The sequence below is a fragment of the Callionymus lyra genome, chromosome 7 (assembly GCF_982586985.1).
Source record: "Callionymus lyra chromosome 7, fCalLyr1.hap1.1, whole genome shotgun sequence".
Lineage (NCBI taxonomy): Eukaryota > Metazoa > Chordata > Actinopteri > Syngnathiformes > Callionymidae > Callionymus > Callionymus lyra.
In genome coordinates, this window is record NC_141824.1 from 1,093,858 (window position 1) to 1,104,393 (window position 10,536).

General features: G+C 45.9%; 1 protein-coding gene across 1 annotated transcript in view; it reads right to left on the minus strand.

Annotated features, from left to right (window-relative positions):
- Nucleotides 1-4,215, minus strand: part of serpini1 (serpin peptidase inhibitor, clade I (neuroserpin), member 1) — a 20,958-nt gene extending 16,743 nt beyond the window's left edge. The window contains exon 1 of the mRNA XM_087795423.1: nt 4,082-4,215. The gene's annotated coding sequence lies outside the window, so the exon portion shown is untranslated. The remainder of the gene's footprint in view (nt 1-4,081) is intronic.
- Between the last annotated feature and the right edge of the window lie 6,321 nt (nt 4,216-10,536).

Here is a 10,536-nt window from a genome sequence, read left to right on the forward strand (position 1 = left end):
AAACATTCAAGTAAAACTTAAAATAACATGTTTATAACATATTTATAACATGTTTATAACATGTTTATAACATCTTTATAACATATTTATAACATGTTAATAACATATTTATAACTTGTTTATAACATATTTATAACATGTTAATAACATGTTTATAACATGTTTATAACATCTTTATAACATATTTATAACATATTTATAACATGTTAATAACATATTTATAACTTGTTTACAACATATTTATAACATGTTAATAACATGTTTATAACATCTTTATAACATATTTATAACATGTTAATAACATATTTATAACTTGTTTATATATATATTATATGGGAGTGTGTGTGTGTTCTCAAGTGTGTGTGTTCTCAAGTGTGTGTATGTGTTCTCAAGTGTGTGTGTGTCCTCAATTGTGCGTGTTTTAAGTGTGTGTGTGTTCTCAAGTGTGTGTGTTCTCAAGTGTGTGTATGTGTTCTCAAGTGTGTGTGTGTCCTCAATTGTGCGTGTTTTAAGTGTGTGTGTGTTCTCAAGTGTGTGTGTGTTCTCAAGTGTGTGTGTTCTCAAGTGTGTGTGTTCTCAAGTGTGTGTGTTCTCAAGTGTGTGTGTTCTCAAGTGTGTGTATGTGTTCTCAAGTGTGTGTGTGTCCTCAATTGTGCGTCTTTTAAGTGTGTGTGTGTTCTCAAGTGTGTGTGTGTCTTCAATTGTGCGTGTTTTAAGTGTGTGTGTGTTCTCAAGTGTGTGTGTGTGTGTGATCTCAAGTTTATGTGTGTGTGTGTTCTCAAGTGTGCGTGCTTTAAGTGTGTGTGTGTTCTCAAGTGTGTGTGTGTGTGTGTTTTCAAGTGTGTTAGTGTGTGTGTGTTCTCAAGTGTATGTGTTCTCAAGTGTGCGTGTTTTAAGTGTGTGTGTGTTCTCAAGTGTGTGTGTTCTCAAGAGTGTGTGTTTTAAGTGTGTGTGTGTGTTTTCAAGTGTGTGTGTTCTCAAGTGTGTGTGTTCTCAAGAGTGTGTGTTTTAAGTGTGTGTGTGTGTTCTCAAGTGTGTGTGTGTGTGTTCTCAATTGTGCGTGTTTCAAGTGTGAGTCTGCTCTGACCTTCTGAAGCTCCAACATTGTGTCTCCACACCATGAAGTTCATGTTTCAGGATCTTCCACCTTCAATAATCTCTGGTTCTGACCTTCGACCTTCAATAATCTCTGGTTCTGACCTTCGACCTTCAATAATCTCTGGTTCTGACCTTCGACCTTCAATAATCTCTGGTTCTGACCTTCGACCTTCAATAATCTCTGGTTCTGACCTTCGACCTTCAATAATCTCTGGTTCTGACCTTTGACCTTCAATAATCTCTGGTTCTGACCTTCAATATGAAACAGTGACGTCGTCCAAACAGCTTCACTTTAATCTTCTACCATTTAAACACCGTCAACACTTCAGCACACGCGGCATTTAACCCACAACCTGGTTCAAGGTCTTTGTTTGACAGAAGATCCTGGAGTTTGACCTGAAACTAAAGAATCTTGTGTTTTTCAAGAACGTTGTCGAGACTGAACTTCATCAACAAATATAAACGTGTTTAGTTTCTTCTCATCAGTTCTTCATGTGGAGCTTCAACGACGTCATAGTTTGAAGGTGTTTAGATGTTGAAGAAGATGAAGATGAAGAGGATGATGAAGACGAAGACGAAGAGATGAAGACGAAGACGATGATGAAGATGATGATGATGAAGACGGAGAGGATGATGAAGACGAAGAGATGAAGACGAAGAGGATGATGAAGACGGAGAGGATGATGAAGACGGAGAGGATGATGAAGACGAAGAGATGAAGACGAAGAGGATGATGAAGATGAAGAGGATGATGAAGACGAAGAGATGATGAAGATGATGATGAAGACGAAGACGATGATGAAGATGATGATGATGATGATGAAGACGAAGATGAAGATGAAGACGAAGACGAAGATGAAGACGACTGAGCTGCAGTCGCTACATTAAAATGAACAAACATGTTTGTATAAAAACAACAGGATCACCATGAGGTTTGATGAAGGACAACTTCAAACCCGGCTGATCCACATGCTTGGCTGCTTCTCTAAAGGTTCTCTAAGTGAAAACTCTCCTGACGTTTGTTGTCGACGACATAAAGTCCTTCTTTCTTCACGATGTTTTTCCGTTTTGAAGTAATTATTTGATAAAGTTCTTCACGTCTGAAATCTCTCAGAACGAGAATTTGATCTGACGAGTGATGACATCACACTGGTGCAAAACTCCTCCCCTAGAAGCCCTGAACACATGTATTATTGTTGTGCCTCCTCGCTGCTAACTGTTAGCGGCTAACTGTTAGCGTCCTTTCATCCTTCCATCCATTCATCCTTTTATCCTTTCATCTTTTCATCCTTTCATCCTTTCATCCTTTCATCCTTTCATCCTTTCATCCTTTCATCCTTCCATCTTTTCATCCTTTCATCCTTTCATCCTTTCATCCTTCCATGTGTGTGTGTACATGTGTATGTGTGCATGTGTGTGTGTACATGTGTATGTGTGCATGTATGTGTGTATATGTGTGTGTTTGTGTTTATATATATGTGTGCGCATGTGTGTACATGTGTGCATGTATACATGTGTGTACATGTGTGTACATGTGTGTATATATGTGTGTACATGTGAGTGTGTACATGTGTGTACAGGTGTGTACATGTGTGTACAGGTGTGTACATGTGTGTACATGTGTGTACAGGTGTGTACATGTGTGTGTATGTATGTGTGTGTGCATGTGTGTAGATGTGTGCATGTATACATGTGTGTACATGCGTGTAGATGTGTGTACATGTGTGTACATGTGTGTACAGGTGTGTACAGGTAAGGTAAGGTAAGGTAAAACTTTATTGATCCCTCAGGAGGTCTCCTTTGGGAAATTGTTTACTTAATTGTTTAATTGTTTAGGTGTGTACATGTGTGTACATGTGTGTACATGTGTGTACAGGTGTGTACATGTGTGTACATGTGTGTACATGTGTGTACATATGTGTACAGGTGTGTACAGGTGTGTACATGTGTGTACCTGTGTGTACCTGTGTGTACATGTGTGTACATGTGTGTACAGGTGTGTACAGGTGTGTACAGGTGTGTACATGTGTGTACCTGTGTGTACCTGTGTGTACAAGTGTGTACATGTGTGTACAGGTGTGTACAGGTGTGTACATGTGTGTACCTGTGTGTACAGGTGTGTACAGGTGTGTACATGTGTGTACATGTGTGTACATGTGTGTACATGTGTGTACATGTGTGTACATGTGTGTACATGTGTGTACAGGTGTGTACAGGTGTGTACATGTGTGTACAGGTGTGTACATGTTTGTACATGTGTGTACAGGTGTGTACAGGTGTGTACAGGTGTGTACATGTGTGTACCTGTGTGTACCTGTGTGTACCTGTGTGTACATGTGTGTACATATGTGTACAGGTGTGTACAGGTGTGTACATGTGTGTACCTGTGTGTACCTGTGTGTACATGTGTGTACATGTGTGTACAGGTGTGTACAGGTGTGTACATGTGTGTACCTGTGTGTACAGGTGTGTACAGGTGTGTACATGTGTGTACATGTGTGTACATGTGTGTACATGTGTGTACATGTGTGTACAGGTGTGTACAGGTGTGTACATGTGTGTACAGGTGTGTACATTTGTGTACATGTGTGTACAGGTGTGTACATGTGTGTACAGGTGTGTACATGTGTGTACATGTGTGTACCTGTGTGTACATGTGTGTACATGTGTGTACATGTGTGTACATGTGTGTACATGTGTGTACATGTGTGTACATGTGTGTACAGGTGTGTACATTTGTGTACATGTGTGTACATGTGTGTACAGGTGTGTACAGGTGTGTACATGTGTGTACATGTGTGTACCTGTGTGTACATGTGTGTACATGTGTGTACATGTGTGTACATGTGTGTACATGTGTGTACATGTGTGTACATGTGTGTACACATATTTGAAACCACGCCTTGATTCTCTATTTCCACGAACATGTTGATAATCAAACAGTGAATCGATGATGACGTACAAAGGTGTAAATAAATCTTACCTGTTTTTTCGAGTCAGAGATGATGATGATGATGATGATGATGGACAGATCTTCTTCTTCTTCTTCTTCTCCTTCTTCTTCTTCTTCTTCTTCTTCTCTCCTCCAGCACTGCAGCCCTGTCTGCCGCAGGCCACGCCCCCTCCGAGCCTATTGGTCAAATGGAAACAAAGAGTATAGTCAATTAAGATGCTACCATCTTCAGTTTTTCCGGGTTTGTAGCGAGACAACGCTTTAGACAAAACATTCAATTCGTCAACATCAAAGGGATTTTTCTTCACTGATATACAAACATATACATTAATATATACATTAATATAAGTGTTTATATATATTTTATAATTTTAATGAATCAGTGTCGAGTTTAAAAATCCACATCGTAAATAACAAAAGCGTTTGAAGCTGATAAAACATTGGTGGGATTATCATCTTGAAGCAAACTTCAGACGTTTTTATTATTGTTTAAAAAAATATAACAAATATATAACAGTTTATTATTTAAGTTAATGTGTTCGCTGTCATTACTTTGATCGTTAATGTGTGTAAACACAATGTCATCGTTCATTTAGTTGCACGTTTGCAATCTGAATACACGTCAATCACGCTGATGATTGACGTGTCAGAAACATCCTCACTAACCTACTGTGACTAAACACTGACACCTGCTGGATTAATAGAGTTACTGCACTGAACAGCAGCAGATCTAAAGCTTAGAAACATAAATTAATAAAAACTGTTCTACGTCATATTGGTGCTCCGCCCTCTAACGGCTTCGCTATTGGTTTACCCCGAGGAACCGCCTCGTCTCTGAGAAAGCTTAATGAACTCGCCACCCAGCAGGGGGCAGTCCACTTCCTATAAAGGCGGGAAGCACCGGCCGCACTTCCTCCTTTACAACTCAGCGAGAAAGCTCCTGACAGTGGAATGTAATGATGGCGAATGAATATTGAAGTGAACCATGTGTGCACGAAGACTCCCTGAAAAGGAGACACACATGTCTGCTTCGTTTGCCTAGAGGCCCAAATCACACGGGATGATTGTGTGGCCTTCCGAGCGCTTCCCACAGCTTTTGACAGTGTTGGGAAGCGTTCGAGGCTTGTCGACCCACGCCGCCTCAGATCATGATTATGATCAACACAGGACTGCCGTGTTGTTTAAAATAACAACACGGCAGTCCTGTGAGCTGCACTCGACAAGCTCATGTTCCAACGTGTTGGGCCCTGATGAGTCGAGCTGAGTCGTGCTTGGTCATGAACAGACAACGACGAGGAGGACGACTGGCTCGCTGCATGGAGTCGACCATGAGGTATGCGAGAGCGATCAGGTAAGTATCTCTTGCAGGTCTCATGGCCCTCCTGCAGCACTCGACGGGTTCACCTGAGAGAGAGGTTAGTAGTGCGCATGTGTTTCCGCCTGTGAGGGTGACGTGTTCACAGGCGTCATTAGAAACTTTCGCCGCTAATGCTAAGCTAACATGCTCTTCCGTTCATAGACGGCGAGAGTTTCCTCTCAGAACACAGTTCGGAGGAGGTTTTAAACCCCTTCGTCCGGGTCATACCGAGACTGTAATAACGGAGTCTGTCCACACGAATGAAGGGCAGACTCAACCATGTGTCTTTGTTTCCAGATAAGCAAATGTCCACGAGACCGGCTTGATCAGCTGTGTTTACTTCACTTCCGGGTTGACATGCGCTGACGGGGTTTGACCTCTGATGAGCGTTGTCAAAAAATCCCGGCGCCATGAATGACGTAACGTTTGGCTGAGAAACGCCATGGATGACGTAACGTTTGGCGGAGAAACGCCATGGAACAGACTCACCATGGAGAGGAATGGCCCGGCAGGAGGCGGCGCAGCTCCGCCATCACCTGCATGGGCGTGATGACGAGGCGCGACGGGGATACGGCGGTCGGAGACGGAGATCCCGTTCGTCTGCCTCATCATCTGGTGCTGGGGGGAAGCGTCACCAGAGACCAGCCACCCCAGCAGCACCAACAACAGCGGCGGCGTGTGACGAGTGAGCGTCAACAAGATCCGCAGCGCGAGCCGGAGAGCCAGCAGCCGCAGCAGAGTCGTCGGCCGAGGGCTCCTCCCCCCTATTCATTCAAGGGCATGTGTAGGGAATAAAACAAGAGAACGTTTGACATTTCTGTGGTTCGTTCTGAGAGAGATGTTATTAGTGCGCATGTGTTTGTAATGTTAAGCTAACATGCTAATGCTAAGCTAACATGCTCCGCCGTTCATAGACGGCGAGAGTTTCCTCTCAGAACACAGTTCGAAGGAGGTGTTAAACCCCTTCGTCCGGGTCATGCCGAGACTGTAATAACGGAGTCTGTCCACACGAATGAGGAGCAGACTCCAGCCACATGTGTTTTATTTACTGGCGAGCAGAGGTCCGCGGTGCCGGCTTCAGCGGTGTTTACTCCCGCGTCGACCAGCGCTCGTGCCCGAAAGAGCTTGACAGCTGAGGTGAGTGGAACTAGTCCGGACATGTCTATGTTGACCGGAGGTTGTTCCTTCCCCCACAGCGCTGTCAACAAGCACTGGCACCGTGGAGGACGTCACGTATGGCGGCGGAAAAGAGGAAACGCCATGGAACTGACGCAACATGGTGGTTTTACGCGCAAGTTTTCTCGCCGTTCTGAGACCAGGCGAGGGCGAGGAGCTTCCGCCCCTTCTGGTCGATCAACTGGAGGTGTGTGGCGGTCGGATCTCACGAGTGATGAGCAGGTCAGGGCCGCCAGCGGAGCTTGAGAATGTACTGGACGCGGTGAGTGATGCGGTGCCGACGCGCTCGCGACCTATTCTGAACTCACATCAGCTCCGGTTTAATTCTCCAGCACATTCCTCCACATCGCGGGTTTTGTCAGCTCCGGTGACACTAAGAAGTGCTCAGGGAGTTGGGAAGACTTCCGGGGGGGAAAGGGAACACGCACGACACGCATCTGTGGTTTCTCACGCGCCCTTGCGCGTTTCTCCCACAGAGCCGGATTTTATGTATGAGAGTGGGGGTTCTAGTGAATCCAACTCGAGTACATGCTCTGTTGATTCAAGAGATAGAGACGCGGCTTGTGTGATGCCCTTTCGTCTACGGCCCGCTCTTGGACGTTCGCGGGGGCGGGCTGAAGGACAACCCAGTCGCCTGGTTTTACTTCATTCCAAATGGCTGGGGGGAGTAATCAGGCGGGGCTATGCGCTCCAATTTGCCCGTCAACCCCCGCGTTTTTCAGGGATTCTCTGGACTCGTGTGGCGGAGCAGGAGAAATTATCCTGTTTGAGAAACAAGGTCTCTACTCTGCTGCAGAAGGAGGTCGTAGAACTGGTTCCTGCAGCCGAGATGATGACAGGGTTTTACTCCCGGTACTTCCTTGTGCCGAAGAAGACCGGGGGTTGGAAGCCCATTCTGGACCGCGGCTCCTTCTCCCCTTGGTTCGGAGGGCGAGGCAGGAGGGGCTGAGGTTAATACTAGTAGCACCAGACTCCCCGGGGGCGCTCTGGTTCCCAGAGCTGATGCGCATGGCGGTCGGGGCCCCGTGGGCCATCCCTTGGGCCCCCGCTGCCCTGTGTCAGGCAGGGGGGACTCTGTCAGTGCCCCCGGTGCTGGGCCGGCCTCTCAAGGTGTGGCTCCTGCACGGGACGAGCTGAGCGGGACTTTGGACCCGGGCGTTCTCCACACGCATGAGAACGCCCGGGCCCCGTCAACACGCAGGCTTTATGCCTCAAAGTGGGGGATTTTCTCCCGCTGGTGTTCAGACAGGTCTTTGGACCCCAGCTCCTGTTTGGTCTCCGCTATCCTGTCTTTCCTGCAACATTTGCTGGATAACGGACGGACTGTGGCGACACTGAGAGTGTTCGCATCATCCATAGCGACGAGGCATGTCGGGTTTGAGGGTGCTTCGGCTCGTGCCCACCCTCTGGTGGCACGTTTCTTGCGGGGTGCCTGCAGGCTTCGACCTCCTGCAAGGCCTTCCAGCCCTCAGTGGGATCTCCAGTTGGTACTGGACTCTCTCACAGGCCCGACCTTCGAGCCTCTTGACCAAGTCCCACTGGATATCTTGTCTTTCAAGGTATCAAGAAGAGAGCGAGTGAGCTTTGTGCCCTCTCCATTAGCCCTGAGTGTCTTTCCTTCGGTGTCTTTGCGTCCTAACCCAGCGTTCCGCCCAAAGATTCTGAGTTCCTTGTTCCGGGCGACGACCATCACGCTGCGGGCCTTTCATCCGCCGCCCCACTCGGACCCGGATCAGGAATGTCTTTACCTGTTGTGTCCAGTGAGGGCGTTGGCCTGTTACTTGCGGCGGGAGGTCATGTTTAGGCGCTTGGATGCCCTTTTGAGAACCGACGGGGAGAGGCGATCTCCTCCCAGAGGTTCTCTCATTGGGTGAGATCGGCCATTATCCGGGCCTACCAAGCAGCGGGTGGATCCGCTCCTAGCGGTCTGTGGGCACATTCCACCCATGGTGTGGCAGCCTCAGTGGCTCTTTTGCGGGGTGTGGCCACAGAGGATATCTGCTCAGCTGCCTGTTGGGCGTCCACGTCTACCTTTGCTAAGGCCTATCTCCTCGACGTGACGGCGGGATCAGTAGCTCGTTTTGAGCGCTGCTGTGCCCCCCTCGAGGCCCACGGCTCCAGTAGACTTGGATCCTGGGCCGGCGGGGCCCTAGCGATGCTGCTTCAGGAGCGGCGTCCAGCTGGGGGTACATTTATCCCGTCAGGCTTCGCCTTTGGGTTAAACCAATAGCGAAGCCGTTAGAGGGCGGAGCACCAATATGACGTAGAACCCCTGAGTTATCTATCATAACCTCAGGTGCTACGAATTGGTGTGAAGCCCTCTAACCTCGTCGCCCAGCGGCCACCCTTCTCGCTGAGTTTTCAGTTGGAGGAAGTGCGGCGGGTGCTTCCCGCCTTTATAGGAACTGGACTGCCCTCTGCTGGGTGGCGAGTTCATTAAGCTTTCTCAGAGACGAGGCGGTGCCTCGGGGTAAACCAATAGCGAAGCCGTTAGAGGGCTTCGCACCAATTCGTAGAACCTGAGGTTATGATAGATATTACGTGAACATTCTTTCAAATCACCAGAGAAGCTTCTGACTTGATTTTCTGGAACTCCTGTTGTGTTCTCAGTTTTATCTTGATCTTTAAAGTATATAATTAATTGATTGTTGTTTTGATTGTTTAAGTTCTTTGTGACCCTGGTCTGGAAAAGCTCTATAAATACAAATTACTTACTTCTACTTCTACACCGACTGACAAAAGTAAGATATTATTAAGAATCTTTAAACACACAGAAGCTCCAGAGTTGATCATAACTTTAATCCTCGTTAAATCTTCACTGAACGAGTCGCGACAGACAAAGATCAGATCGAGGTTTAAAGCAGGATCAGCAACATTTTCTAACAACAACAATATGTTTCATTTGTGTTTCTTGTCTTGTTGCCTCGTTGAAGAATCAATAATGTGATCAAAGGATTATTATTATCTATAATCATATCTATCAAGTCAGAAGTTTGTAACTGATGCTCGATCTACGCGTCACACAGTTGGTTTAAAGACGAAAGAGATTGAATCAACAAAATGAGTCGAAACGAGAGCAGAGTCTCAACGTCAATCCAAAGGTCATTTATGAAGGTTTTCACGAAACACAAGATAAAAAATAATCAATGAAAAAAATACTCACCAAAACATAAAAGTGTAAATCAGAGAAATGAAAAAAGTGAATCTCTAAATAAACAAAGGACAAAGTTATCAGGCAGAACCGTAAGACGAGCCGACGCTGGTCTTTGGAGTGTCTGGTGTTTATGAAGAGCAGAGTTTCTGCGATAATGTTTGCAACACTTTTAACATTCATTGGAGTTTTTTTCCTTCAGTGAAGCCAAAGTTTCAAATGACATGAAGCTGAATAAGAGTCCAACCATAAAATGGATGAGAATAAATAGTTTAATCGTTTGTATTTCTCTCACTATATATATTTATATATATATTTGTGTTTCTATGTGTGTATATATGTGTATACGTGTGTGTGAATATACAGTATGTGTGTATGTTTGTGTGTGAGAGCAATTAAAGCTTAATTATTATGTGTGTGTGTGTGTGCGCGTGTGTGTGTGTGCGTGCGTGTGTGTGCGTGTGTGTGTGTGTGCGTGTGTGTGTGCGTGCGTGTGTGTGTGCGTGTGTGTGTGCGTGTGTGTGCGTGTGTGTGTGTGTGCGTGTGTGTGTGTGTGTGCGTGTGTGTGTGTGTGCGTGTGTGTGCGTGCGTGTGTGTGTGAGTGTGTTTGTGTACGTGTGCGCGCGCGCGTGTGTAGTCTTGTGTTTGGATTCAAGATAATTCACATAATTCTGCAGCATGTTGTTGTTTAAAGTGAAATGTTTGTTCTAATGAAACGTTTCTTTACTTCAAGTCTTGAAAAAATGAATCAACCAAAGTTTTGTGGAACATGTGGATGAAAAGATGAAAAGAAAGACGAGC